At 45.1% G+C, this 26,596-nt stretch overlaps 1 long non-coding RNA gene across 1 annotated transcript in view; it reads left to right on the top strand.

The window, feature by feature from the left end:
* The first annotated feature begins 3,590 nt into the window (after positions 1–3,590).
* The window catches only part of LOC128325211 (uncharacterized), a 29,907-nt gene continuing 6,901 nt past the window's right edge, over positions 3,591–26,596 (top strand). The window contains exons 1-2 of the long non-coding RNA XR_008307305.1: positions 3,591–3,659; positions 4,995–5,091. This is a non-coding gene — a long non-coding RNA (uncharacterized LOC128325211). The remainder of the gene's footprint in view (positions 3,660–4,994; positions 5,092–26,596) is intronic.

Genomic DNA, 26,596 nt, shown 5'->3' with positions numbered 1-26,596 from the left:
ACACACCAGATGTTAGTAAGCTCTTTTTCCTTCGTAGACCATAATAAACATATGGAATGGCCTATCAGGCACTATTGCTGAGGCAAAACACAAGGATCATTCAAGAAACAATTAGATGCCATTCGAAAGAAATGGAATACTTAACATGGATGAGCCCTTCTGGGCCAATAGTCCTGATGGGTAAATGGTTCCAGCTAAAACATTTTACGCTCCTATATTCATTTGAATGTAAATATCACTTCAGGAACATCTTTGTTCCAGGGTTGGTGAAGAAATGGTTTCATTTTCATTTGCTTTCTTTCCTCAAGATTCTTTTACACTGACATTGTTGCATTTGCTTTTAAGGCTGCAAAGTGTTCACAACCTGCTGTGAATTCCCACTGTCACTAACCTACACAAAAATTAAGTTCTGGGTTGGAGACCAAGAAGTTACATTTTCAGGTTCATCGAAGTCTGTCAATAGGAAACAGAAGATTCTGTGGAGGAATAACAATAGGCAGGGTATATTTGGCCATATGATCACCTGCAAGGTGATCGGTTACTGTAGTATATGGATTCTAATGATTGTTGGAGAATATAGATTATGCCAGCACTAGGCTTGATTAGGATTAAATTCTGGTGCAGCAAGCAACAATATGGATGCTACTATGTTAAGGTTCCCTTAGACCAGGAGTGGGTAAACTTGGCCCTTCAACTGTTGTTGAACTACAACTCCCATATTCCCCAGCCACAATAAATAGTGTACAAATTGTATCATTTTAAATTGTTTTATTTAAAGGTATATCTTTTTATAAAAAACAATTATTTGTAGTGCATTCACCAAACACTTTATACTACAGTACTTAAAAGGTAATAAGGCTTTTTAAAAACAAAAGCTAAAAAAGAAAGAAAGAAGGGGAAATCCATTAAAAATATAGAACATAAGAATGCTTCCATCCTGCAGCCTTGTGCTGGGGGATAGGACTTTGTCCCACCCCTCCAGCACAGTCCCGAGGAGTGCCCTGATTGGGCAGAGGGCGAGGACCCTGTGCTGTTTGAGTGGTTCCCTCACTTCCTCTGCCTTTTGTAATAGAATGAATTTCAGCTGCTAGGTCAAACTCTGGAAGAGAGTCTTCAGTGGCAGCTGATCAGTGGAAACTTCAGTGATGGCTGCATAGTGGTAGCTGGTGCAGCAATTCATTAGGTGAAACTATTATTTATTTGTTTGTTTGTTTATCAGATTTATACACCACCCCAAACTTTCGTCTCTAGGCTGTTAACAATAGCATAAAAAAGGTTAAAAACATATACAAAAACTAAAACAATTTAACAATTTAAAAATAAACCAGAAATTAAAACCTAAAAATTAGGGAAGCTGAGAAAGCTTAGGCGAAAAGTGTTTTTTGAAAATTGCCAGAGATGAGGAGGATCATATCTCAGCAGGGAGCACATTCCACAATCTTGGGGCAGCAGCTGAGAAGGCCCGTCTCTGTGTAGCCACCAAATGAGTTGGCGGTAACTGGAGACGGACCTCCTCAGATGAGCTCAATGGGCAGTGGGGCTCATAGTGAAGAAGACACTCTCTTAAATACCCAAGGCCTAAGCCATTTAGGGCTTTATAAGTTATAACTAGCACTATGTATTTTGTCCAGTAACCTATTGGCAGCCAGTGTATCTCCATCAGTAAAGAAGTAACATGGTCTCTCCAAGATGACCCAGAGACCAACCTGGCTGATGCATTCTGAACCAGCTGAAGTTTCTGGACTACATACAAAGGCAGCCCCATGTAGAGCACATTACAGAAGTCAAGTCTGGAGGTTACCAACAAATGTACCACTGTTTAGAGGTCATTGATCTCGAGAAACGGGCACAGCTGGCGTATCAGCTGGAGCTGATAGAAAGCATCCCTGGCCACTGCCTCAAACTGAGAAACCAGGGAGAGATGTGAATCCAGAAGTACTCCCACATTGCGAACCTGTTCCTTTTGGGGAAGTGTGACCCCATCTAGAACAGGTAGATCAACATCGTCTCTAGAGTTCTGACCCCGCACAATAAGTACCTCTGTCTTATCTGGATTCAGCTTCAGTTTATTAGCAGCTGCTATATACAGAATGAGGGAAGAAGGGGCTTTAGGCTCTAGAAGGTGGCAATTGAGTAGGTGACATTGCAGGCCATGAAGTTCTTAAAAAGATGTCTCTAGAAAGAAACTGCCCTGAGGACCTCCCCATAATGTACTGGTTATTCTTTTCACAATTAGAAATAGCATTTTTTAAATCAGATCTATTGTAAGCAACAAGCAAGCAGGGAATAGGACATGGAAATGTAATAAAACCACAACATGTAGAAACATTTAGAGCTCCAATAGCAGAACAGATGCACACTAACCACAAGCTGAGGAAGATACACAGAACTATTAGTCAGAATGGGAAGAGTAGCATTTAGGTTGCTTTTGGACAGTAGTTGTTAGGACAGGTGGCATATTCAAGTGAACTTGTAAGAGTATAGAAGAAAACAGGAAGAAAGGTAACAAGTAGCTGGGGAGTCCCATAGTTAGTAAGGGTAAACAACTGGGGTATAAAAAAAGAGAGAGTTGCTTCGGATGATACTTCCCATCCTCAAAACTAGCCCACGTTATTAGGAAGGGGTGTGTGATGAGAGTGTGTTGATTCAGACGTCTTCCTCAGTTGTTCTGACATCCACTTGGCAAATTGCTTTATAATGGAGGCCGGGGTGGGGTGGGGATCATAGTGCTGTGCTGATCTTTGTGGGGCACTTCTATACATTCAGGGGAATGTTTAGTAGCCAGCAGGCATGCCAACATACAAAACTGTGCACTGCCACTTCCCTATCCACATGTTCAATTAATTCATGAAGGGGTTGTCTGAAAAGAACTTCTTCTGAATCCAGGGCTGAATCCTAGGATTTTTGGTACCTCAGGTGAACTATGACTTTATGTGCACCTGCACACACACACACACACACACACACACACACACACACACACACTTTTGTTAAAAATTATATTTTTTACAGTACAGAATATAATTTCCAGGGGTGATACCAAAGTCATATTTGCCAGATGGCAGTGGCTGGGGTGGTGGGTAGTGGTGGTGAGGAATCAGATTATGCTTTTAAAATGTCATAAAATGTCTCATCTAATCATTGCCAGATATTTCTGTGATGTGAACTTGTTCACGAAGCCCAAGAGATGGATCTCCCTTTTTTTATTTTTAAAATTTATATGGTAGACCTCAGCTTAGTATTTCTGAACAATATTTGGAGGGATTGAGTGCTGCTTCAAAGTAAACTTCAAAGTGCTGCTTTGAAGTAAATTCAGTAAGTTGTCTACTATGTGCCAGGTCCCTCGTTCCTATTTACTGCTTATCACAGAAGCAGATTTCCCATGTTAGAGTGGTATTAAATTATTTCTGTCACATGTGAAAGCCAGTGGCAAGAGCAAATGCGTCAAAAATGAAACAAAGGAAGCCTATCAACCATTTGCGCACAAATACGTACATACAATATAAAGGTCAATTGTTTAGTTAATTATGATGATGGAACGTTTGTGTAAATGTAACACATATTTAATTGGGATTTTTCTTCTTTTTTGTAGTTTAGCAGCATTTGGCAAAAATCTTTGTTCAGGTGCAAAAGAGTAAAGTGTTAAAAGCATTAAAAAGGTAATTTTCAACTTCTTTCCCTTTATATTCAAATGCATTTCTTCAAACAACAGTTGATAACTAATTAACATTTGCGAACTTAGTTGACACCATCAAAAGGTTCCTTATGTCTAAGTCTTGGTATATATTTTAGTGGGTATAAAAAAAAGAATGATAAATTGTATCAAACCTCTCAATAATAATGATTTCTTCCAAAAGTTCTTATGAAAAAGGACTTTATGACAGGCAGAAGACACAGATTATTCAAAGGAAGAGGTGAAAGGAAAGATTTGCCCTCAATTCTCATATAAGAGTCAAGCTCACTTTTAATGATTATGTCTCAAATACTACTTTTCTGATATTGTGAAGAGAGTGCATGTAGATATTCATGCAAGTACCCTCTTCCTCTTTGCCATGTATCCTCACAGAGTAATTAAAAGAAATGGAGAGGCCTATAAAAAGCTACTTTTAAAGCAATACTTTTAAGAAAAGGGGTATTATCCATTGACTAGATGCTTATAAGAAAGAATAGTGTCTTCAGTTATGCTAGTTGGTATTTAAAAGGTCAATCAATACAAGGGTTATTCATAGCAAAATGAATAAGTAGCTGGTGTGAGGAAGAAATGACTTCTCTATAATAAGTGGCTGCAAGAGGAGGAGCAGAAAGAAGGACAATCTGACACAGTTACTGATAGGGTGTGCCGAAGCATTCTGAATTGAAACCATACCAGCCTTTTTTAAAAAAGGTGACTGGTCCACGGATTGGACTGGATAGGACCTGGATCGACTCAAACTAGTTCGAACTCGTTCAACGGTTCAAACATCTATGGCAGCCGCCACCATTTTGTCTGGTTTGTTTACTAGTTTTCTCCCTTGTTGATTGGTTTTCTGCCACTGCTTTCTGATTGGCTTGCAATCTCCTATGCTCTGGTTAGCTGGTGGTCATTCAAAATCAAGTGTTGTCATTGGCTGGGCATGAGGGACAAGGGAAGGGGAGCAAATAGGAGGGAGTGTCAAACTGTATCTAAAACCAGGCAGTGTCTGCCTGGCTTTACTGTACCTTGGGATCTCTGGAGAAAGAGCTGGTTGCCTTGCCCTGCCTCGCTGCCTTCCCTGCTGCGGTTCTGGACTCCTCCCCTGCTGCTGGGCCTTCTTGCTGGACCTGTGCTGCCTTCTTACTGGGCCTTAGACAGAGGCTCTCTCTCTCTCTTTTTTCCTTTTGCAGTGCCAACTAATTTTTGTTTTCTTAAGTTACAGCACTCCAGTGGCTTAACTAATTGCTGTTTTTATTTCTGTTCTTTGTTTGGATGGGTGGTGGGTGGCCCACCTACTGGCCCCCATCTTCCCTCCCTGCAGCTGCTGAGTACCAGTGTGTGCTGCTCAGCCAGATTGCCTGAGCTCCCTCCTGGTCAGAATCCAGCTGAAGACGCCAAATGAAGATGACATCGGATTGGTAAGACCGCCACCACAGAGTGACCCCCCTTGGTTTTAGGTTAGAGTACTTTATTTTATATAGGGCCTAGTTTGGGGGTAGGGATATCCACCAGAAGGGTGCAGGAGCAGGGTTGCAGTCAAAGGGTTGGGATGCTGGTTGGGGGCAAGGGCGGTGAGAGGCAATGGGTTTTGTTGGTTTCAGTGACTGAGGTGTTCTGAGAATTGATTCTCTGGTAGGAAATGAGAGTGGTTTCTCTCATTTCCTACCAGAGAATTTACTCTCAGAATAAAACCTCAGACATTGAAAACAACAAAACCCAGTGCCCCATGGACTTGTCATTTGGGAGGTGGTGGTGGTTGGCACCTATGTGCACTACACCACAACCCTCTCTGGGCCACCCTGGTGCCCCCCAAGTAGAGTTATGGGGCTGCTGAAATTCCCCATTATTCCCTATGGGGGGAAAGCTTAAAGCCACGCAAACTTCAGGATAAAAATCACCCTTTCACCAATTTCTTTGAAATCTGGGTAGTAGCAGGCAACCATTGGGGCACCACCACCTGACCCCATTTTCTGCACCCAAACCCCTTTTCTGTCCCAAATCTGCCACAGAAACATACGAACTTCATTTTAAAAAATAACCCATTTTCTCAATTTCTTTGAAATTTGGATGGTAGCTTCCTTACACCCATTGGGCAATACTACCCACCACAACATACTCTGGGCCACTCTTGTGCCCCGCACCAGGGAGTTATAATTCAGGCTGATAGCTTTCACCCAATGGGCACTACAACCTACCCCACTCTTTTGCCCCCGGAATATCTCTCCTTTTTTTTGCCCTGAATCAATTTGTATTTGGAAAATTTGGGTACAAATAAAATCTGGAGTGATTTGGGGGGCAGTAGTACTGGGACCTCTACTGGGACCTAGCAGTGGAACCTAATAGTGGGTAGAAGTATTGTGGGACCTCCCCTGTCAGGAAGAAGCTCTTCCCTTGGTAGGAATGGAGGAGGAGGTGTTGACCACTGTTAGCCCAGCAAGGTCCCTCTCTCCATCCTCCCAAATCCCTCTTGACAGTGTGAACCCCATGTTTGAGACTGAGGAGGAACAGGTTGGACTGCTCCTGTTGGTGGCCCCCAGCAGGAGCCAGCAACACCAGTAGTATCACCACCGCCACCAAAATGGTCCAGGACAAACAGAAGCATCATATGGGCCCACTTTGAGCTTTACCAAGGTGACCCTATACATACTGCCTGAACCTACTGCAGGGCACAGGTTAACAGAGATAAGACCCTAAGCACCTTGAGACATCAATTATGAGGAGGCACTTGCAGCATCATCTCCTGGGGGTACTTGCTCCTGCTGGCAGCATTAGGCTGCCTCAACTTGTGGCAGCAACGCATGTGCTCCTGCTCTCAAGCAGGGGATGTTGCCAGTTGCACAGAGCAGTTGGTGAGCAAGCAGTTTGTTCAGCCAGTCTCATCTCATTATCCAGACTACTGGTGAGATGATGGCTCTGAACAACCAGCCATTCTGTGTGGTGATGCACTCTGGCTTCTGCTGGCTGTTCCAATTGCTTGCTCTGAAGTATGAGATCCCCTCATGCATCACCTTCAGTAGGCCTCCTGGAGTCAGCAGGAAGCTCATGTCAGGCCTCCTGGAGTCAGCAGCACCTGACACAAGTATGCACTTCACTATGGATCTGTGGACTAGCCATTGTGAGATGCATGCTGCTGCCCAGTCCCTCTCAGTGAACTAGATGGGCAGGAGACAGAGGGGGCATCTGCTTCTAGTGGTGTGGCCAGCCCCTCCCATGTAGCAAAGCCCAGGTGGCCTGTAGGGATGTGCGAGCTGGCTTGATTAGAACCATGGTTCAAATTGAACTGACCCAGTTTGGGCAGTCTGAGTTTGAACCGAACTGGCCCCCAAAAGGGGAGTGCTAGTCTAAGTTTGAACCAGACTGGCCCCAGTTCTAAGAACTGGTTTGTGGGCTGGTTTGTGGGGTAGACTTGTAAAAAGGAATCCAGCAAGAATTCCCCTTTACAAGTACAGGGCATTCCCTATAATAATGCAAGAGGGGGAAATAGAAATGGCGCTATTTATTTATTTATTTATTTATTTATTATTTGATTCATATATTGCCCTTATAAAATGGCGCAGGGCAGTTTACAACAAAATAAGAATAATTAAAATCAATTAATGATTAAAATCAAAACTAAATCAATTAAACAATTAAAATCATTTCAACATTAAAATCATTTAAAACCAACATTAACATTTTAAAACCATAGATCTAATTAAGGCCTGAGTGAATAAATGCGTCTTCAGTGCCTTTTCAAAAGCTGCCAAAAATTAAAGGTTAAAATTAAACTTGTAACCTTTAATTTTTAAACAGTGGGGATGGAGGAGGTGGCTATGGTGGCAGGGGCTCCTCCAACAACCCCCGCCCCCGCTAGCCTCTTGAAGAGCAGCCCTGACCGGCTCTATGCTCTGCACACAAACGGAGGCTATTTTCATGTTTTCCGTGCGTGCGTGAAAGCTATTTGCGTCACCAAGCATCCCTAATGGGGTGTCCTGCATGTGAAGCCACTAGACATTGACTACACAACAGATTTGCTGTCAGTGGCCATTGGATGCGGGTGGAGGAATGTCTGGTTGGGCAGCCAAACCTTCACTAAGGGTTCCTGGTCACTGACAATGGTGCCAATGTGATGAGAGTGGCCCGTTAGCTGTCGTTTGTGTCCACACGGTATACAGCACACACTCTGCACCTGGCTTGATGGACATGCTTGGCCTCAAGGAGGCTAAGGACAGGAGACATTGAGGCCTACTCCCTGAAGGCCCTGCTGCAGCCACAAATACTCTTGTGGAGAAGTGCTGCAAGATAGCAGGCCACTTCCACTGGAATGCTCCAGGAGACTCATCATGAACTCTGCCAGCCTGAACACCTAATCCCACAGGATGTTCAGACCCAGTGGAACTCCACCTTTCTCTTGCTCCAGCACCTGCAGGAGCAAGAGGTGGCCATCCACTCCATGGCAAAGAGGTGTGGCTTGAGAATGTGCACGACCCATTGTACAAGGGCTGGAAGGTCATTTCTGAGGTTTACTCGATGCTCAAGCCAATCCTTGTTGCCACAAATAGCTTGGGTGCTGAGACGGCAGCCTAGAGCCAGGCTTTGCCCACTCCTCTTTCCCTGAAGAAGATGATGGGTGAGTTGCAGACCTTTCTGACAACTGGGGAAACACATGCCCTGGCAGATGGGCTGAGGACTGGAGTGGTGGAATAGCTCAGCAACATATTGGGTCAATCAGAAGAGCATGTTTTGGCCTGCCTATGTGACCCAGCAATGAAGGGCAATGTTGTCACGCCTGGCAAGCTGCCCAGGTGGAAGGACCTTCTGGTTCAAGAGTTTAGGCAGGCTGAGGAGAGGAGGCTGGGTCATAACCAGAAGGAGGGTACTGGAGTGCCTATGTCTGCACACTCCACCCCCAGCATCAGCATCTCCCACTGCTTCCTGGACCAACAATGTGGTGTCCCTGGCAGTGCCAATGTAACCAGCCATTCTACCCAGGCATTCCATCCAGTGGTTCACACGGGAGTGCCTTGTTGCTTTGCCAGGGGTATGGGAGGAGCCAACTAAGCATTGCAGCACTCTGTTCACTCTGTGCACTCTGTTCTGGACCAGTCTGTTCTGCAATACCAGTAGGATCCAGTGGTGACAGACCAGAGATGGAGCCAATCCTGTTTTGGGCAATGCATCACAAAGTCTGGCTGGACTTGGCAAAAGTTACGAGATGGTTCCTCTCCTGCCCACCAACTAGCATCCAGAGCAAGAGGGTGTTCTCCATGGCTGGAGATGTGGTGACACCCTATAGCTCACACTTAGATGCTGGCTTGGTGGAGCATCTGGTCTTCTTGAAGATAATTCCCCCCTGCTGGGCTTTTCTGGGCTTAACATAGAGGATGAATGACTCATGGTCACCCACACCTGCTTCAACACCACTGTTGCCTTGCCCCACCCTGCTCAATCCCCAAACCAGATGTGTTACAGTCTACACTTTAGTCCTGCTGACAGACACAGACATGCATGCACACACACCTCCAGGTCTGTGATGATGATAGACTGGTGTCCTGGGGCCCAGCACCAATTGGAGGCCATGGTGGAGGAGGAAGAAGATCTGATTTTTTGTGTTTTAGTGTTGGCCAGTTCTGAGGCCAACTTATCACTCCCAGACATGAAGAGGAGAAAGAAGACTTCTTATCAAGTCTTTTCTTTTTTTGTGTTTCTTTTTCTCATCACTGTTTGAGATGCTTGCTGTGCTATTGCTATACTGCTGCTGCTATGATTGATGACTGGCTATCTGGTTTTTCTGGATCACAAATGGACAAAGGCAACTTGGTTGCCTGACTTCCTTGAGACTTGTTGAGGTGTGGTCTGTGAAATGGTGCTGTGGTGAGAAATGGACAGTGGAGCTCAGCTCTCTCTAGTATGTGTAATATTTTCTTGGTGATTGCTATGAGATGAACTCCATGTTTCTCCTTGAGACTAATTCACTTGTGCTGCACTCACTGCTCTGGCAGTGAGCTTTGTTTGCAGTCTGCATTCTGCATTCCAAGGTGTACAGTCAAAATGTGGCTGAAGATGTTCTTCTTGTAGTTGAGCTCAGCTTATGGCTATGTTTGCAAAGCACTCTGCAGCTGTGATTGCAATGGAGTGTGTCAGTGTGGGAGAGCAACTTGTGCCAATGATGTAGCACAGGCACCTGGCACTGCAGCTGGCAGATTCTGCATCAGTGATTCTTTTTTGGACTGTGTTTTGTGCTATATTCTGTGTTGGGATGGAGATTGCCCTTTTTTGTATTGTAGTGTGTGTGTGACTTGTGTGGCAGTTCCCCATAGAGAATCAAACCACCCAGTTTATTCCCCATTGGTAATGCCTAGGGACACCAAAGTGAGTTGGGCAGTAGGGCATGATGGGTGCTACCTACCTCAAAACCCGCAAAACAATTGGGCAATGGGGCAATTTTAAAGAAATTTTTGATTTTTTTTCACCCAGGTCAGTTAGGGTTGACCTACTGACCCAGAAAAACAATTTAAAAATTCCTTTCATATTGCCTGATTGCCCAATTATTTTGCAGGCTGGGTGGTAGGTTGCAACAATTATGCCCTACCACCCAAATCACTTTGGTGTCCATAAGTAATACCCATGGGAAATAAATCAGGTGGTTTGATTCACTATTCTTCTCTATGGGTGAATGCACTCGAACCAGTTCACAAAGTGAAACAAAGTGCAGAAGTGTCTTTTACCAGCTCCAGCTGGTGCGCCAGCTGTGACCTTACTTGGAGAAGCTGGACCTGATCTCAGTCATTCATGCTTTGGTAACATCCAGATTTGACTACTGCAATGTGCTCTACGTGGGGCTGCCCTTGAAGACTGTTTGGAAGTTTCAGCTGGCTCAGAATGCAGCTGCTAGAATGCTTGTGTATGCAGGTCGCTTGACAAGTATCACACCCTTCCCACGGCAGCTTCGTTGGTTACCAGTCTGGGCAAGATTCAAGGTGCTGGTCTTGACCCTTAATGGCTTGGTGCCAGAGTACTTGTCAGACTGCATTCACCAATTTGAACCTGCCAGGGCCCTCTGCTCATCATCTCAGGTCCTGCTCATGGCCTTGCCACTAAAAGATCCAGTTGGCGGGGACTAGAGACAGGGCCTTTTCCGTTGTGGCCCCTTGGCTTTGGATTGCCCTCCCCAAAGAGTTTCACCATGCTCCCTCCTTCAGTGTTTTTAAAAAACAACCAAAACATCTTTTTAAAGAGGCTTTTCAATGTTTCACCTGTTGTTTATATCTGGTAGGTTCTTTAGTCTTTAGTTTTTATAATTCTTAGTTCTTAACTTTTTTATGAATTTAATTTGAAATTTTAAAAGCTAATTCTGATTGTGGTTTTAGCTTGGCTTTCTAACTTGTTTAATTTGGTTAATTTTATTTTATATTGTAACTATTACATAAATGTTGTGTGCGTCCCTGAGCAGTAATGTACTGGAGGGACAGGGTATAGAAATTTTAAATAAATAAATAATAAATAGAGTGGAATGGCTGGACAGTTTTATCAAACCAGTTCACAAACTGGCGGTCCGGTTCAAATTTGATTCGTATTTAAAATGAACCACAGAAATCGGTTCCATGCACATCCCTAGTTATTGGACAAAGGACTGTTTGTAGACTCTCCTGAAATGGTTGGTATCAATTTCAGGAGAGTTACATGCTCACCTCTTTACATGTTCACCTCTTACCCAGGTGGGGAGAAGTTCAACAAAGGCTGCAACAGGCTTTCATTTTATCTGGATAAGAGAGCACTAGCGATAGAAGAGTATCTGTAATATGTGTTTTATTCTATCCTTTTTAATGCTGGGTGAGTTTCCATCTAATAATATCTGAGCCACTAATTACCAGCTTTCTCTGAGAATATTAGCAGATACCTTTCCCTGATTGTTTTAGGTTGGTGAGTAACATTTTGGCATGCCCATGTTTTCACGAGTCCAGATGCCCTGGCCCTGATGCCTTGGCCCCTAGCTGTTTGGAACCTAGTGGAGCAGAATGTCAGCAGCTCTGGTGGCACTGATGGCATCCGCCTTGCCTGCCAGATGGCAGACAACTGATGCCTTAGGGCACCTTTTCCAACAGTATACATTCTCCATTTCTCCCCACCATCCTTCCATGTGGAAGTGGAGCCTGATGCCAGTGACAGTGTGGGTTCCTGACAGAAGCAGGAATTCGTGGGGTAGGAAGCAGTACTTTATTTGAAGCTTGGGTAACCCCCTACCCAATGCAAGTATGAATCCTAAGCTGTCAGGAAGCAAGGGCATTTTCTCATCACAGCCATAGAAGGGATTAAAGTAGTCAGGTTTCAGCATGGTCTGCACTGGCTACCAGCCTTTCCAACTTGGTCCAATAAATGCTGAAGGTACAGGTGCAACAGCAAGACACCAACTCAAAATTGTCTCATTTTGAATTACAAATTACCGTATGTCTGTGTTCAGATAGAGGGAGAGAGAGAGAGAGAGAGTCAATGACATCTGGGAATCCCTGTTAGAGGGAACATCAGGGTAAGGATGCCTGAATTGCAGTAAAAATGAGTATTATGAGCTACAAACACATAGTTTATACTACACACATTATTTGCTAGCATTGTTAGCTTCACTAATTAATTTATGCATATACAGTCAGAGCATATTGGGAACAATGCTTCTTTAGCAAGCAACACATCCACATCCACCTGAATCAGATTCCTAGAGAGAACCCCAGCACCCCAAGACACTTCACCATCAAGCAACTCACATCTTCAAAATGCTCACTCTGTTTCTCCCTAAATTTGAATTTCAAAATAGCTCCAAATTTTCTCTGCATCCCACTGCCACTGGCTTTGATTCTGATAGCTGTCCCCGCTTTAAGAGGGGGTTCCAGACAGTGTTCCCTCTAACAGGGATTGCCAGATGTTGTTGACTACAACTCCCAGAATCCCCAGTTGCAATGGCTTTTGCTTGGGGATTATGGGAGTTGTAGTCAATGACATCTGGGAATCCCTGTTAGAGGAAACACTGGTTGCAGGACATTAAGGACTACACATTCTCCAAGCCATCTAGGACTACTAATTTGTTGCTGTTGCTGTTGCTGTTGCTGCTGTTGTTGTTGTTGTTAGAGTATCTGGCCACTTATTCACAAGGAAGAGCCATTCAAAACACTATTTTGTTCAGGGAACCAAGGGAAAAATGTAACTAAGAAAAATATTTTTCATTGACAAATTTTCTCATTTAGTTTGCTTTTTCATTTTTATATGAACATGTGACAACTGAGCATCATAATTTGTGGATTTTGAACATGGCAGTGGGCCAGTTCAGACACTACAATTCGCTGACCCCTCCCAGTGTACAATGGAGGTCATGAGCATAGATGTCCCGCTCCCTTTCTCACTGTGCCATTCTGCTTAACATTCTTGAATGGGAGAAGGTCAAACTACCTCCCACATGCAATTTAAATGCCACATTAAAACAATATTTAAATTATATGTGATTATTCAAAGCAGAATGGTATGCCAGAAAGGTAAGTGCATCCTCATGTCTCTTAACATGTGGTGGGTTGTGGGTGGGGCTGGTGGATAGTATTCTCCAAACCAGCCCTTTGTTGACTGAAGTGATATAGAGGAATGGTATTGAATCTGCTACAGCTATCATAGCCGGAACTTCTGAACTAAATTGCACCCCCTTTCTTTTACAAATAAGACAAACCCATTGACTAGATGTGTATATGAATTGTTCACAGCAAACCGGTCTGCCTCTAACTGGGCCGGTTCAAGCGGCTCGATCACAAACCGGACCAGCCTTCAGGAAGGTCATGCAATCCGTGATCGAATTGAACTGAGCACATTCTGTGGTAGGCCAGTTTGCTGTGGTTCAGTGGTGTGGGCAGGATGCTGGGGGGTGCACTGCATGTTCACTGGGTCTGGGCCAGGGTGACCTGCGAGGAGTGGTGGCACCACTACTGTGGCCACCACCAGACTGGTAAGCACCTTACATCTACTTTTAAAGGTGCCCTCCCACCAGCCACCCTTTAGAAGCCTTTTCAAGGATTCCCCTTTGCTTGTAAAGGGTAATCCTCACACGAGTCCCCTTTACAAGCATAGCACCTCAAAGGGTCAAACTAACCAGTTTGAGCTGGTTCAGTTGAATGGACTGGCCAGCCAGTCAGTCAGACTGAACCAGTTTGCAGACCCGCAGTTCATTCCAAATTCACAACATTTGCCGTGTACACCTCTACTGTTGACTATCGGGTGGGGGGGGAGGGGCAGATGAAGACCAGTGCTAACAAGTGGGCTTTGTGACCAGCACAGAAGTACATTGGCTCATACTGCTAGAGTTACAAATCGGTAGTCCAAGCAATTGCTGCAGGTTACGAGTTATGTCCAAATTCCACAGTACATTTCATTTAATATAGGCAGACAGAGTTGGGAAGAGGAAATCTTCCACTTCTATTAGACTGAAATGGATTGTACTCTTCATTTCATTTCAAGAAGTTATTTGTTAACACCTTTTTGAATCTATAGTTTTCCATTGCTTGACTATAAAGTGAAATATGGATGGGTGAAATGTGTGTGGTGCATAAGAACAGCATCAGGCTCATTTCAATAAATATAGAGTTTGAGGTAATGCATAAACATTCAAAATAAAAAAGGTGAAAAATATAAGAACATAAGCCTTGCTGGATCAGGCCCAAGGCCCATCTAGTCCCGCATCCTGTTTTACACAGTGGCCCACCAGATGTAGGTGGCCATAGATGTAGGTGAGAAAAGTTATGAAACAAGATACACACACTGAGAAAAAACATTGACTAATGAATGCTAATATATTCAATATGAGATATTCTTTTTGTGTGGTTTATGTAGGATTGTCCCAGGACACACAAGGCAAGGAGGGGGAAATGGGGAAAAATTCTTTTAAAAAAAACCAACAACCCTTAAGTTATTTAGTAGCCCTAAGGGTCAGTGTAGTGTATGGATTAGAGTGTTGGACTAGGACCAGGGAGACTTGAATTCAAATTCCCATTCAGCCATTAAACTCACTGGGTGATTCTGGGCTAGTCACTTATCTCTCAGCCTTACCTTCATCATAGGACTCTTGTGAGGGTTCAAATAACCATGTACACAGCTCTGGGCTCTTTGGAGGAAGAGTGGGGTTTTTAAAAAAGTTACTGATAGTGGTTTACTTGAAGAGTGTGATGTTTGCAAACAATTGCCTAGAGAAACATGTAAAGAAACAACCCATTTAATTATCACATGCCCCCTTCACAGAGCCCCAATGGTATATATATAGATCTTCTTCCATTTTATATCTCAAAACTATCCCATGGTTTGCAACTCTAGGAAAGTGAATGCCAACAATCACCATTCAATCCTTGTGACTGAAAAGGAATCTGCATACAAGTCTTTCCAATACTCTGTTTACCACACCAGCACACTGCTTTTCTCAGTGGAGTTCTCTGGCACTTAACACATCAATGGAAAACAACAAAAACAAGACTCCTAATTATATTTATAACAGCCAGTTTGGATGATACATGCAGCCCAGCGTAGAGACAACCACCACTGGTTGTCATTCCTTTTCCTCAGGATAACAGTCATTCCTTTTCCTCAGGAACACTTGGGCATTGCAGTTTTGTGAAGGAGCTAGGGACCTCTAAAAGAATTGTCATCACATTCAACAAGCTGCAGTTATCAGGATAATTTGTGAGAAGCTATGATGATGATAATTATTATTGTTGTTGTTGTTATTATTACTATTTACATTTATATCCCGCTCTTCCTCCAAGGAGCCCAGAGCGGTGTACTACATACTTAAGTTTCTCCTCACAACACTGATATAGGCTTGTAATGTGGGATATACCTTTATAGTGCTTTCTGGGTCTTCCAATAACATCCTTCCAAGTTATTGTATGATATAAAACTAGCCACAAAGATATGATAGTGGCAGAATTGGGAGTGTGACTCACCTGGCTGGCATCAAGAGATTTTGTCTTCTGTAGGATCAGCTACATCAACAATACACATAAAATATCCACAAGAGCCTGATATATGGTATGGTATACACTACGGTCATTCTCACAGCTGTTGTGTGTGGGGATAAGGAGGGCGGGGAGGCAGGATTGCACCTACTTTTCCTCCAGAGGATCTGTGCTGTTTCTTTAGCTGCACAACTCACGCATCCACAGAAGTTACACTGCAGCTAGTGGTGCAGCCATCTGGAGGCCAGGGAAACAAATATTGGCCTCCAGAAATCCCAGAATGCACCACACCATCCTCTGGAGGATTCCCCTGCTGCCAAGCACTCTAGCCACCTGGTCCTATGAAGGTTTGGGCAGCAGGAAGTCCAAGCATTCATACAACCTGGGACTGGGGTTGAAGGTCATGCTCTCACCCTTCTACCTCAGTATAAGCCCCGGTTAAAAAACCCGGGATACCCTGGTGAAGAGCGCCAGGATCAGGATGCTCCTGATGCTCCTGATGCTCCACTACCTGGGTAGGGTTGCTTGTGTGAATGAGCTCACAGATTTAAAGCCTAAATTGGCAATCACAGGATGCTAGGATGATCTCTGCGGTACATTGTGATAGCTATGAGTCTGGAATGCTCTTGGTTATTTGCATAATCCAGATCATATTTGCCATCCAGTGAACAGGAATGAACTGATTTCCCAGTGCTAAAAGGGTTTTGTTGAGTTTTTCTGTTTGCCTGAAGCACAACAAGCCAAATGGATTGCCTGAAGCACAACAACCCCAGTTGTTGGGGTTGGGGAATGGCTAATAGAACAGCCCAACTTATTCCAGTTAGCAAAGGGAATGCATATGGAGATGACATTTGTTAGGCTGTCATGGGCTTGGCACCATGCATAACCATTTGCCTGGTTAACATTTTATTGCAATTCTTCTTGCCCTAAAGAAAAAATGGTTCAGAAGACCTGTGCCTTTATCTTCCCTGTGGATTCAAACAGCTATTCACAAACCTAAAAAAAGATATTGACTGAGTACCATTCAGGGTAAAAGCTCACAATTTATTCATAGAATCTTGCCAAGTGCTCTTAACAAGCAGGAAGGACTCCAGAGTCTCAATGTGAACATACAGAAGGTGGGAACCAGTCGTGAATCTATGGAAATAAACTATGTCGCCAGCCCCCCATTTTCAAGTTTGTAATGATGTAATTGCAAACCTCAGTGGGCTGGATAACAAGATCCTGTGGGGGAGATATGGGTCAAGCTGCTTTATGCACATTCAAAGACTCTGACCCCAAACCTAAATTAATGGAAAGATTCTCGTTGACTTTAATTGGCAGCTCCAAGCACATTTCAGGTGCAGAGAACAGAGAACACTGCCTTATGTATTGTAGCTGCCTGTGGTCCCTGGAAAGAAGAACTAGAAGCCACCTCTGCAAAACATAAAAATAATGAGCTGATATATTCCATTCAATTTTCTTTTACCATGTCTGAAGAATAAGGCATACATTTTCTCTACTAAGATTGTGTGTGTGTGTGTGTGTGTGTGTGTGTGTGTGTGTGTTAGCAGAATTGCAATTCTACATATTTTTCCCCTTACGGATGTAAAATGATTTGTTATCTTTGGCTTTACAATAATCATGATTAAAGTAACTAAGACTGACACAGGTTATGAGTAATATAACTGTTCGTGTGCAGACCTACTTGGGAGTAAGTTTTATTGAACTCAGTGGGGCTTACTTGCTTCTGAGTAAAAATACACATGATTGTGCTGCTTGAAAAGTTTTGACATTTCTACACCTGAAGTTTGCATTTTAAACATAATTTCTAGTTTTCTGGTACAACCCTAAATAGTCTAATGACTTGATTCCAAAGCTTATCTTAGCAGTGCACATGCGAACAAATGAAGCTTATACCAAATGAGATCACTGGTCCATCTGCGTCTGCTCTGCATGCTGAGGGTCCCAGTTTCAATCTCTGGCACCTGGGAAATACTCCTTTCTGAGGGAAGCATGGGAGGGGGAGGGGGAGAGAGGGGAGGGGGCTCCTGAGGAGCCACTGCCAATCATAGTAGACAATGAAGTTGTGCACACAACCTCATTGGGGAGGGAAGGCGGGCTCCTCCCCACCTCTCCACACATAATTGCTCTTCCCTTATAGGTCTGCCACTCACCATGGCACATGAGCTGAGCCGCAATGAGTGGCAGAGATCATGCACATGGCTGGTCCGGGTAACAAACCCTTGTTATAATAAAAGCCTGAGTAACAAACTTGGGCAATCTGGTAGGGCAGAGCCAGGATCAGGCCTGATCCCAACACTCCACACTAAGGATGTGCACAAACTGGTTCGGTGCTCCTTTTTCAGAGTGCCAAACCGGTTCAACGGTCTGGCATTCGAGCTGGTTGAGAGGCGAGGGGGCCTTTAAGGGGCAGGGAGGGTGCCCTTACCTTCCCCTTTGCTTTTCCCTCACTGGCACTCTCCCCAAAACTGCTGGTGTGGGGCTGCGGCATACCTCCCTGAAGCCCCGGTAAGTGGAATACTGGAAGTGGATGGCGCACATGCGCACACGTTTTGGCCACTTCCAGTATGATGCTTACCAGGGCTACAGGGAGGTATGCTGCAGCCCTGCACCAGTGGTTTTAGGGAGAGTGCTGGGAGGGCAAAAGCAGTGGGGAAGGTAAGGGCACACTCCTTGCTGCTTAAAGGCCCCCCCTCCGCCTGCCAGGAGTGCACCAACCAATTCATGCACATCCCTACTCCACCCGAGCAGCCCTACCGGGGCAGGGCTGTAAAAGGGCTGCTTGTGTGAATAGCCTGAATACTGAGCAAGATGAACAAATGGTCTGACTCAGTAGAAGACAGCTTCCTATGTTCCTGTGTAAGATATCCCAAGTCATGCCTCCTTTAAGCAATGGATTTTTGTTCATTAAAAGATGTAACTATTCATTTTTCCCTTTCCAAGACAGAAGCATTCACATGACCTTGAAAGCATATCATTCTACAGATGGACTCTGTGTAACTGGAATAGCACTGAGTTCCTAGGAATGGATGTAATGTTAGAAATTATAGCCTCATAAAACCTTTAATTCCTACCATAAAAATAATATATAAAGTAGAGAACTATGGGGTGCCTTACATTTTGCAATGTCAGGTTTAGAAGTACTACAATAAAATTTACAATACCTTTTTATTTGAGAGTGGGTGAGAAAGTGTGAAAGTGTAGCTTAAATATAGTCATGTTATAAACAAGGGACCATTCCTACAGGGGAAAAGTGTGGTACATGAAATCTCACGCTTTTTGGTTTTATCTTGTCTGAAAAAAACAATATTGCTAACCGACTTGATCTTCACTTAGGAAGCATTTTAGCACCTTAGATTGCTGCAATTACTTGATGGGTTTATTGTTTAATAACTTGAGATGCTAAATGTTGAACTCAGACTCAAAAGAGAGAGTTTCCACTCTCTCTGGGAATTCTGGTACATTCCTGTTATTTGCAATGGCTGAATGATTTGCATAGGGGGAGCACTTCTTATTTGTATAACTAGAGCCAAACTCAAAGGTTATGGATGTGTGTTTCATGCCAGATCAGCAGCATATCTTGCTATTGGTTCTGAAGCATCATCATTTCAGACATTTGTTATGCTTGTCTAGTGAAATCAGATGAAATTATGGGTTACGCAGGGGGTGTGCATTTTGGAATTTTCTTGTTTCGATTTGTATCCAAATTGAAACATCCCCGTTTTGATTTGTACCCAAATTTTCTGAATCCGAATCAGCCCTGTTTTGTTTTGTAGCCAAATTTTCCAAACCCAAATCTGAATCTATTTGGATTTTTAAAAGGGGTCCCAGGGCAAAAAGAGTGGGGGTGGTGGTGGTGTCCAGTGGGTGGAAGCTACCACCCAAATTTCAAAGGAATTAGGCAAAGGGCTGATTTTTTTTTTTGGTGATTTTTTTTTAAGCTTACACATCTTTAAGAATTTTCCCATAGGGAATAATGGGGATTCCAGCAAATGTATTGCTTCAAATCAAGGGGAAAGGGATGACACAGAGCAGAGTGTGGTGGGTGGTAGTGCCCAATGGGGGCAAGGAAACTTCCAGAATTATTTCAAAGGAATTGGGCAAAGGGCTGATCTTTTGTGGTTTGTTGAAGTTTACGTGTCTTTAAGATTTCTCCCATAGGGAATAATGGAGGTTTCAGCAGCCCCATAATTCCACTTTGGGGGGCGAGGGGTTGTGTAGTGCACACAGGGTGCCAAACACCTCCATACCCACAAGCCTGTGGGGTACTGGATTTTGTTGTTTCTGAGGTGTTCATTGTAGATTCTCTGGTAGCATATGAGATTTTCAGTGAAAAACAAGAATCCACTCTCATATGCTACCAGAGAATCTACACTCAGAACACCACAGAAACAGCAGAACCCAGCACCCCATAGGTTAGCAACCCTCCCCCTGGCCAATGTGGGGTCAGTAGAGAGTGGAAAGAAGCAAAAGAGCCAATGGGGAACTAGGAGGGAATTGCCAGCAGGTCAGCCCATGATTTAGGACTCTAATCAGAAGGCTGGAAGGGTGGGAAATTCAAAGAGATAAACACAAAATGGAGACTGACTCAGGGATCATCACAAAATGGAGGTCCGAAACAACAAAACATTTTGTAGCCGAAACAGGGGCGTTTTGTTTTGTATACAAAACTTTTGGATCTGGAAAATTGGTGTTTTGTTTTGTCTACAAAACACCCGAAACAGGCTGTTTTGGGTACAAAACGTTTTTTATCCGAAACGTTTCACACATCCCTAGCTACAATTGAACAAGGTGGCAGAACAAATGTGAGAGGAGGACCCTCCAGCTGGGTACAACTTTCCCTTTGCTCTCTCCCTCACACTTCTCTGAAGGTGGTGGGGCAGGGGCCCATCTTCACTTTTTGTCCCTGAGCTCATTCCAACCTTGTGAAATCCCTGGGATTTCTGTTTGGTTTGGGAATGAAGAAAAAATGCAGCATTTCCCTGGCCTCAGAGATGCCTCAAAGGTGGGATGGTTCCCCTAAATCTAGCACAACAATTGGCCTCTGTAACACAATCATTTAGGTGAAAACTGATAATCCTGTACACCAGATGGTGAAGTATTTTTATTATTTTCACCCTCATTTTCACTGAAACAACTCCAAGAATACTTCAAAAAGCACCCTCAAATGATATTGGGGTGGCACACTTTAAAAATGTGGTTTCTCATGTGCAAAGAACACAAATGTAAGAAAATACAAAAAGCACCTTTGTTAGTCTACATAGACTTTTGCAACGCCCTACTTGGACAGGGCACTGGTTTGTTTTCCTTGGCTTAGTTACATGACAGATAAAACACAATAGACCAGTTGTAAGGATTTGCAAAGCACATGAAAAGTCAAGCAATCTAACACACTCTGACTACAAATTGTTCCCTGGCTAAGCCTTTCTGAAGCCCAAACCCTGGCTTCCTTCCTTGCTCACCAAAACCATGGCAGAGGATTCAAGTTTCTTGGCTTTCACTGGACCTGCAGAGAGATTTCCCTGCAGCCAGACCACTCATGGCTGCATCCCTCCTGCTCTCCAACTAGCTTCCAAGTGAGAACACGGAAAGCCTCCTCTTCCTGCTGCAAGGCCCTCAGGTTCCCACTCACCGTGTGCTGAGTGGCTGTTCCCTAGCCTGTTAGTCAGGACAGGGTTCACTCTTTAGGGTAGGGGAGGGCCGATGGTTACAGGCTTGTATTAACTTGTCTATCACAAATAGACATATAAATCAAGCCTAAGAGGTGATGGAATGATTGTCCACAAATAGTAGAAAGTTCATTCTTCCCCTTCTCCTCTATAAGGCCATGTTTGGGGGATTCTTTGCAGTGCTTCTCATGATTAGTGTGAAGCACTGGGAGGTTAGTGCTAGGGATGTGCAAACAGGTTCGATGTCGAACGTGTTCAACGTTGAACCAGTTCGGTTTTACCATTCGGGGTCAAACCAAACCATCCCATTTGGTCCAACCCTGGACCGAATACCCTCCGACTGTTCAGGGGGTTTGCGGACTGAACTGCCTGGTTCGGTTCTGGTCTGGACTCGAACTGAACTGGACAGGCCAGTTCCATTCACACCCCTAGTTAGTGTGGGGAGAGCAGGCTTAGTGCACCTGCCCCAGCCAGCCATATCGGCTACCCACAAAACTACCAGCTCCATCATGGAGCCGGTAGGGGCGGCGTGGATCGGGGGGCCACCCAGCCCTCAGAAAACCCAGCATGCCCCATGCAAGTGTGTGGGGCATGCTTCAGAGGCTGGGAGGCTTGATGGAGCCTCCCATTAAGGGGTCTCCTCATGAATTGCCATGGTGCAAAGAAGTGCCATGGTGTCACATGACCTGAAAACCTGGGTTAGCGGAGCACTCACTTTGATAAGTTGGGTTGAGGGAAGGGTTTTTTTAGGTGGCCTAGCCAACAGAGAACCACCAGGCTCACCTGCGAGCCTGGTGGTTCTCATAACCACATGGAAGCGGGCTGGGCTGCATTTGCCAACTTTTGTGTGGTTGTGTGAATAGCTTCTTCATGTGGTGCACTGATAACACTCTTGAAAATAATAGAAAAAAGAATCTTGATACAACCATTTGCTTTTTTGGCAGTGTTTTATCAATACACACAAGTGTACACATTTGTGGGGGAAAGTCACACACACATAGAGCATCTTGCTAAAATTGGGTGTACAATAGCAACAAGACTGCTTTTCTTTGTAGTGTCACACATGCCTTTTGATAAAGTAGAGCGACGAGGGAAAGATGCAGTGGAGGAAATGAAATCTTAGGAAACTGTGCATGCACAGTGTCTGTGCGAACTTTGAAATTTTTTTTAAAATGGAACTACTGAGAATTCCTAAGGCATTGGCTTCTCTTCAAAAACTGCACAGGGTAATTCAGAACTCTAAAATCTGGAAAGAAACGCACTTGAGGAGAATTTCAAGCATCATTGTTCATTCTGCCTTGAGGTTAACAACTCTGAAGTTATTCCTGGATATGTTTTTCGCCACTGTTTTTCACAATTTCAAACCATTAACATCTACAGGATTGCTTTCAGTAGTACCTGGATATCAAGGCCAATACTGGTTGATGGGTCATACCCCAGGACCTATATGATAAGTCAGGAGGGATGTTTCCAAAACATGGGAAAGGAAATTCTCCTCACAAAACTGGTCTTCTTTTACAATGCTTTGTTAGATTAGGAAGATCTTGTAGGTACTGGCCTAGTGAGTGTGTTAAATCTATAGCGTGTTTTGGAGTAATGATCAATAGGTAGGGTCTTGCTACTGGAAAATCAGGGGTGCATTAGGAATGGACTTGGGGGCTCAGGTCCATATGCCCACTGTCCTAGAGGGTCCCATGGTTTTCCCCAAGAGAAAAGATGGTCCATTTCATATTTCCAAAATAACCTGGTCTCGAGTTCTTAAATTTGGCACAGGTGTAGGACAGGTTATCAGGATTTTGTGTACTGATTTTGAAGCAGATCAATCAATCCATTGATTTTTTAAAAAATCATTTAAAAAGTTCTATAAGTGGCTTGTTTCATGGAAGAATTACAAAAACTTCTGGAACTGAAGCCTCCCCTTGACCCATCATTCCCCGCAATGTGGAAGAATCTGCTCATTGCCTTAATAAAAAAAGGGCAAACATCACCCGCTTTTCATCCCCTTTTCGGTTTCCAGAATGGCTTGGCATGAAATTGGGCTGTGATGTAGGACAGATTAGCTCAAGCAGCTCCCCGTCCCAAGCTTTAGTCCTGCATTTTCTTCCGACTGAGGAGGAGCTCGCTTGTGCAGCTCCTCCAACAACCGGGCAGCCTGCGGCTTGGCTTGTGGGTGTAGTGGGGCCTTCGGATGGAGCAGCCCCAGGGCCTGCTTGGAGGCAGCTCGGCAGGGTGACGCGGCAGTGGACAACTTGTGGCCAGAGGGTGACAGCATGACCAGCAGAGTGTCAGTGCTCCGGTTTGGCGGGCTTCGGCCCTGTGGCATATGGGCCAGGAAGGCCCAAGGGGGGTAACAGCATTTTGTAGGGGGGTGTTTGGCCTGGCTAGGGTGGGGCTGGTTGGGGTCCCCTGGGGCTGGCAAGGAGCGCCCCTTGCAACGGCTTGGCATTAGTAGTGGGGCCCAGCTGGAAAAAAGGGAGGGAGAGCACTTTGGGGTGTTGGCTGGAGCAAGGTTTCAGTTGGAGGTGACTCAGAGAGGGTTGATTGCACAGCTGGGTTACCCAGTTTCTCCTAGTTGGCCATTCTCTCCCCCCCTTTTTTCCCCTCCCCCCATTCTTGTGGAACTAGGAGCTTCTGTGCTTGCCAGACATGCCATCCAAGAAACCTAAGGGCAAGACAGGCAGCCAGCCATTCAGAGCCCCTTGTCAGCCTGCACCACAGTCTTCTTTCTCTGATGAAGAGGATGTCGAATTGGTGCAGATCAAGGGTCTTATCCAGAGCATGGAGGTACTTGAGCGTGCCAAGAAAGCTCCCTCTGATAAAGCAGCTGGCCCCTCTGGGGTGCCAACCAGGTCAAGGAAATGCGCGTGTGGGACTATGAAAGCACAGTTACTGAAATCATTGTCCGATAGACTGGTGTCCTTGGAAGGTGGTGTGGTGCCAGTCATTCCTGCGGAGCTTGGCAACCAGGTGGATTCTTCTCAGATGTTGCCAGTGCCCAGTGGTCCTCCTGTTCCAGCACCAGTGGCTACATCAAATCCCATTCTGGCTTCACCTGCAGTTCCAGGGCCCAGGGACCCGAGTCCAGTGGAGTTATCAGTGCCTTCTCCCTCAGGTGAAAGTGAAACACAATCACCACACAAAGGAGAGCCAGTGTCGTGTAGTGGTTAGAGTGCTGGACTAGGACCAGGGAGACCCGAGTTCAAATCCCCATTCAGCCATGAAACTAGCTAGGTGACTCTGGGTCAGTCACTTCTCTCTCAGCCTAACCTACTTCACAGGGTTGTTGTGAAAGAGAAACTCAAGTATGTAGTACACCGCTCTGGGCTCCTTGGAGGAAGAGCGGGATATAAATGTTAAAATAATAATAATATAATAATAAATAATAAAGGTACCGGCCAGTAGCCTATGTATTCCTGGCCGATACCTGCTTTCAGGGGTTGGGCGTGAAACCATTTTGGGCCCCGCCATCACAGCCTTGGGCAGTGTGGGCCATACCTGGCTTGCCAGGGATACTGGCTAGTACTCAGGGAGTAGCTGAGCAGGTGTGGAGAGGGAACATGTCACAATCAGTTCCATCTGCGGTAAGTGCAACTGGGAACACAGGCTTTTACCCTATGGAGGTGATGCTGTCCCCACAACACGCCCTTTATGGGGTGGTTGGGCTGCCCCTTGGGGATCACCTATTACCTGCAAGCAGGGACAAGATACTCAAGGAGAAGTATGTGGATATTTCCAGTTTATTATTCCGTGAATCTGAGGTTAAGAATAAGGAAGGGGAGTCCTGCAAGGACCCCAAGGCCACTAAGAGGAAGCCATTGGAGAAGACCTGGAACAACTGGCTTTCCAGTTTCACAATTTATATGGGGGTCATTTTGAGAGTTCAGACTGATAGTTAGACATTATACCCTGGGTGGTCTCTGATTTCGCAGGCACAGCATGGGTACTGTACAACAAAAGCTTTCGCATGAGGGCTGCCTTAGACCCTGCCCTCCCATAGGATGCCCCCCCCTGCAGGAATTGTGGCTTGCTATTATGTCGCCCTCCCACCCTGTGCCTCCACAGGGTAATAGGTCCAATAGTAGGCACTTGCTGTCCAAACCCTCGGTTGCTGCATCTTCCTTGGGCACAAGCCAGCAGTGGTTTCAACCCCACTTGGTTGGCTGGGAGTTTAATAACGGTGGGCAGTGTATGAGGTCCACATGCAGGTTCCAGCATGTCTGTGAGTTCTGCGGGGCCAAGCATCCAAGTTCCACCTGTCCCCGTGCCAAGGGGTGCAGGTCGGGACCCAGGAACTGGCCCTGTGGTAATAGAAAGGATAACCCCCGGCCCCTCCTGTGGAAAAAGGGACCCCGCCTAATTAAGTTGTTGGTGCTGGAGAAGTTGTTAGAAGCTTATCCCGATCGAAGGGCAGCTGTTTTCTTGAGTGCAGGTTTTAGGGAGGGTTTTAGGATCCCATCATCATCGCAGCGGGAGGCTTTCAGAGCACATAACCTTAACTCCATGATGGGTAAGGAAGCAGTGGTGACTAAGAAGATCAACAATGAAGTGGCAGATGGGAAGGTAATAGGACCTTTTGATAGCCCCCCCTTTCCTAATTTGAGAGTGTCACCTCTAGGGGTGGCCCCCAAAAAGATCCCAGGTGAATATCACCAAATTCATCATCTTTCATATCCCAAAGGGTCTTTGGTTAATGATGGGATACCTGACCACCTGTATTCAGTGCGATACACATTGTTTGATGAGGCAGTCAGGACGGTTCCGGACTGTGAGATAGATGCCCTCTTGGCGAAGTGTGACATCCACCTTCAACAGAGGTGCAGCTAATTTTGGATACTGAACCTAATTTTCTTACTGGTGGGGAGTGGGAGGTGGGCTGAAAAATAAGCACAAACTCACAGATCTGGGCCAGAGTGATGGGGCAGGGAGGTCAAGCTAGGCCAGCCTCCCTGGGTGGAGGGACAGTGAAGACTGGGTGGTAAGTGAATAGGGATGTAACCGGTGAGCACACCTGGACAGTTAAAAGGGTAGATTGGTCAATTGGTCCCTTGTGGTTTTTGTGGCCCAGGGATGATGATTTGCCATAAAACCTGCTTCAGGACAAATCTTAGGGCTGAGCAGCCCAGGGAGTATGAAGACCTAGAAGTTGTCCAGACCCCTTTGGGGGTTGACTATGAAGGGAAAGGAGCGGGTTTTACTAGCTTGTTTCTGGAGTCAGGGTGTGTTGCCAACACAAGGCATGGGGGAGCCTGAACCTGGTCTTCGTTAGGCCCACACTGTCTAGGGGGTGGAGTTTTTAC

This window comes from Hemicordylus capensis, chromosome 4 (genome assembly GCF_027244095.1).
Source record: "Hemicordylus capensis ecotype Gifberg chromosome 4, rHemCap1.1.pri, whole genome shotgun sequence".
Classification (NCBI taxonomy): domain Eukaryota; kingdom Metazoa; phylum Chordata; class Lepidosauria; order Squamata; family Cordylidae; genus Hemicordylus; species Hemicordylus capensis.
The sequence above is the reverse complement of the archived record's forward strand: the minus strand, read 5'-3'. Positions and strand labels throughout refer to the sequence as shown.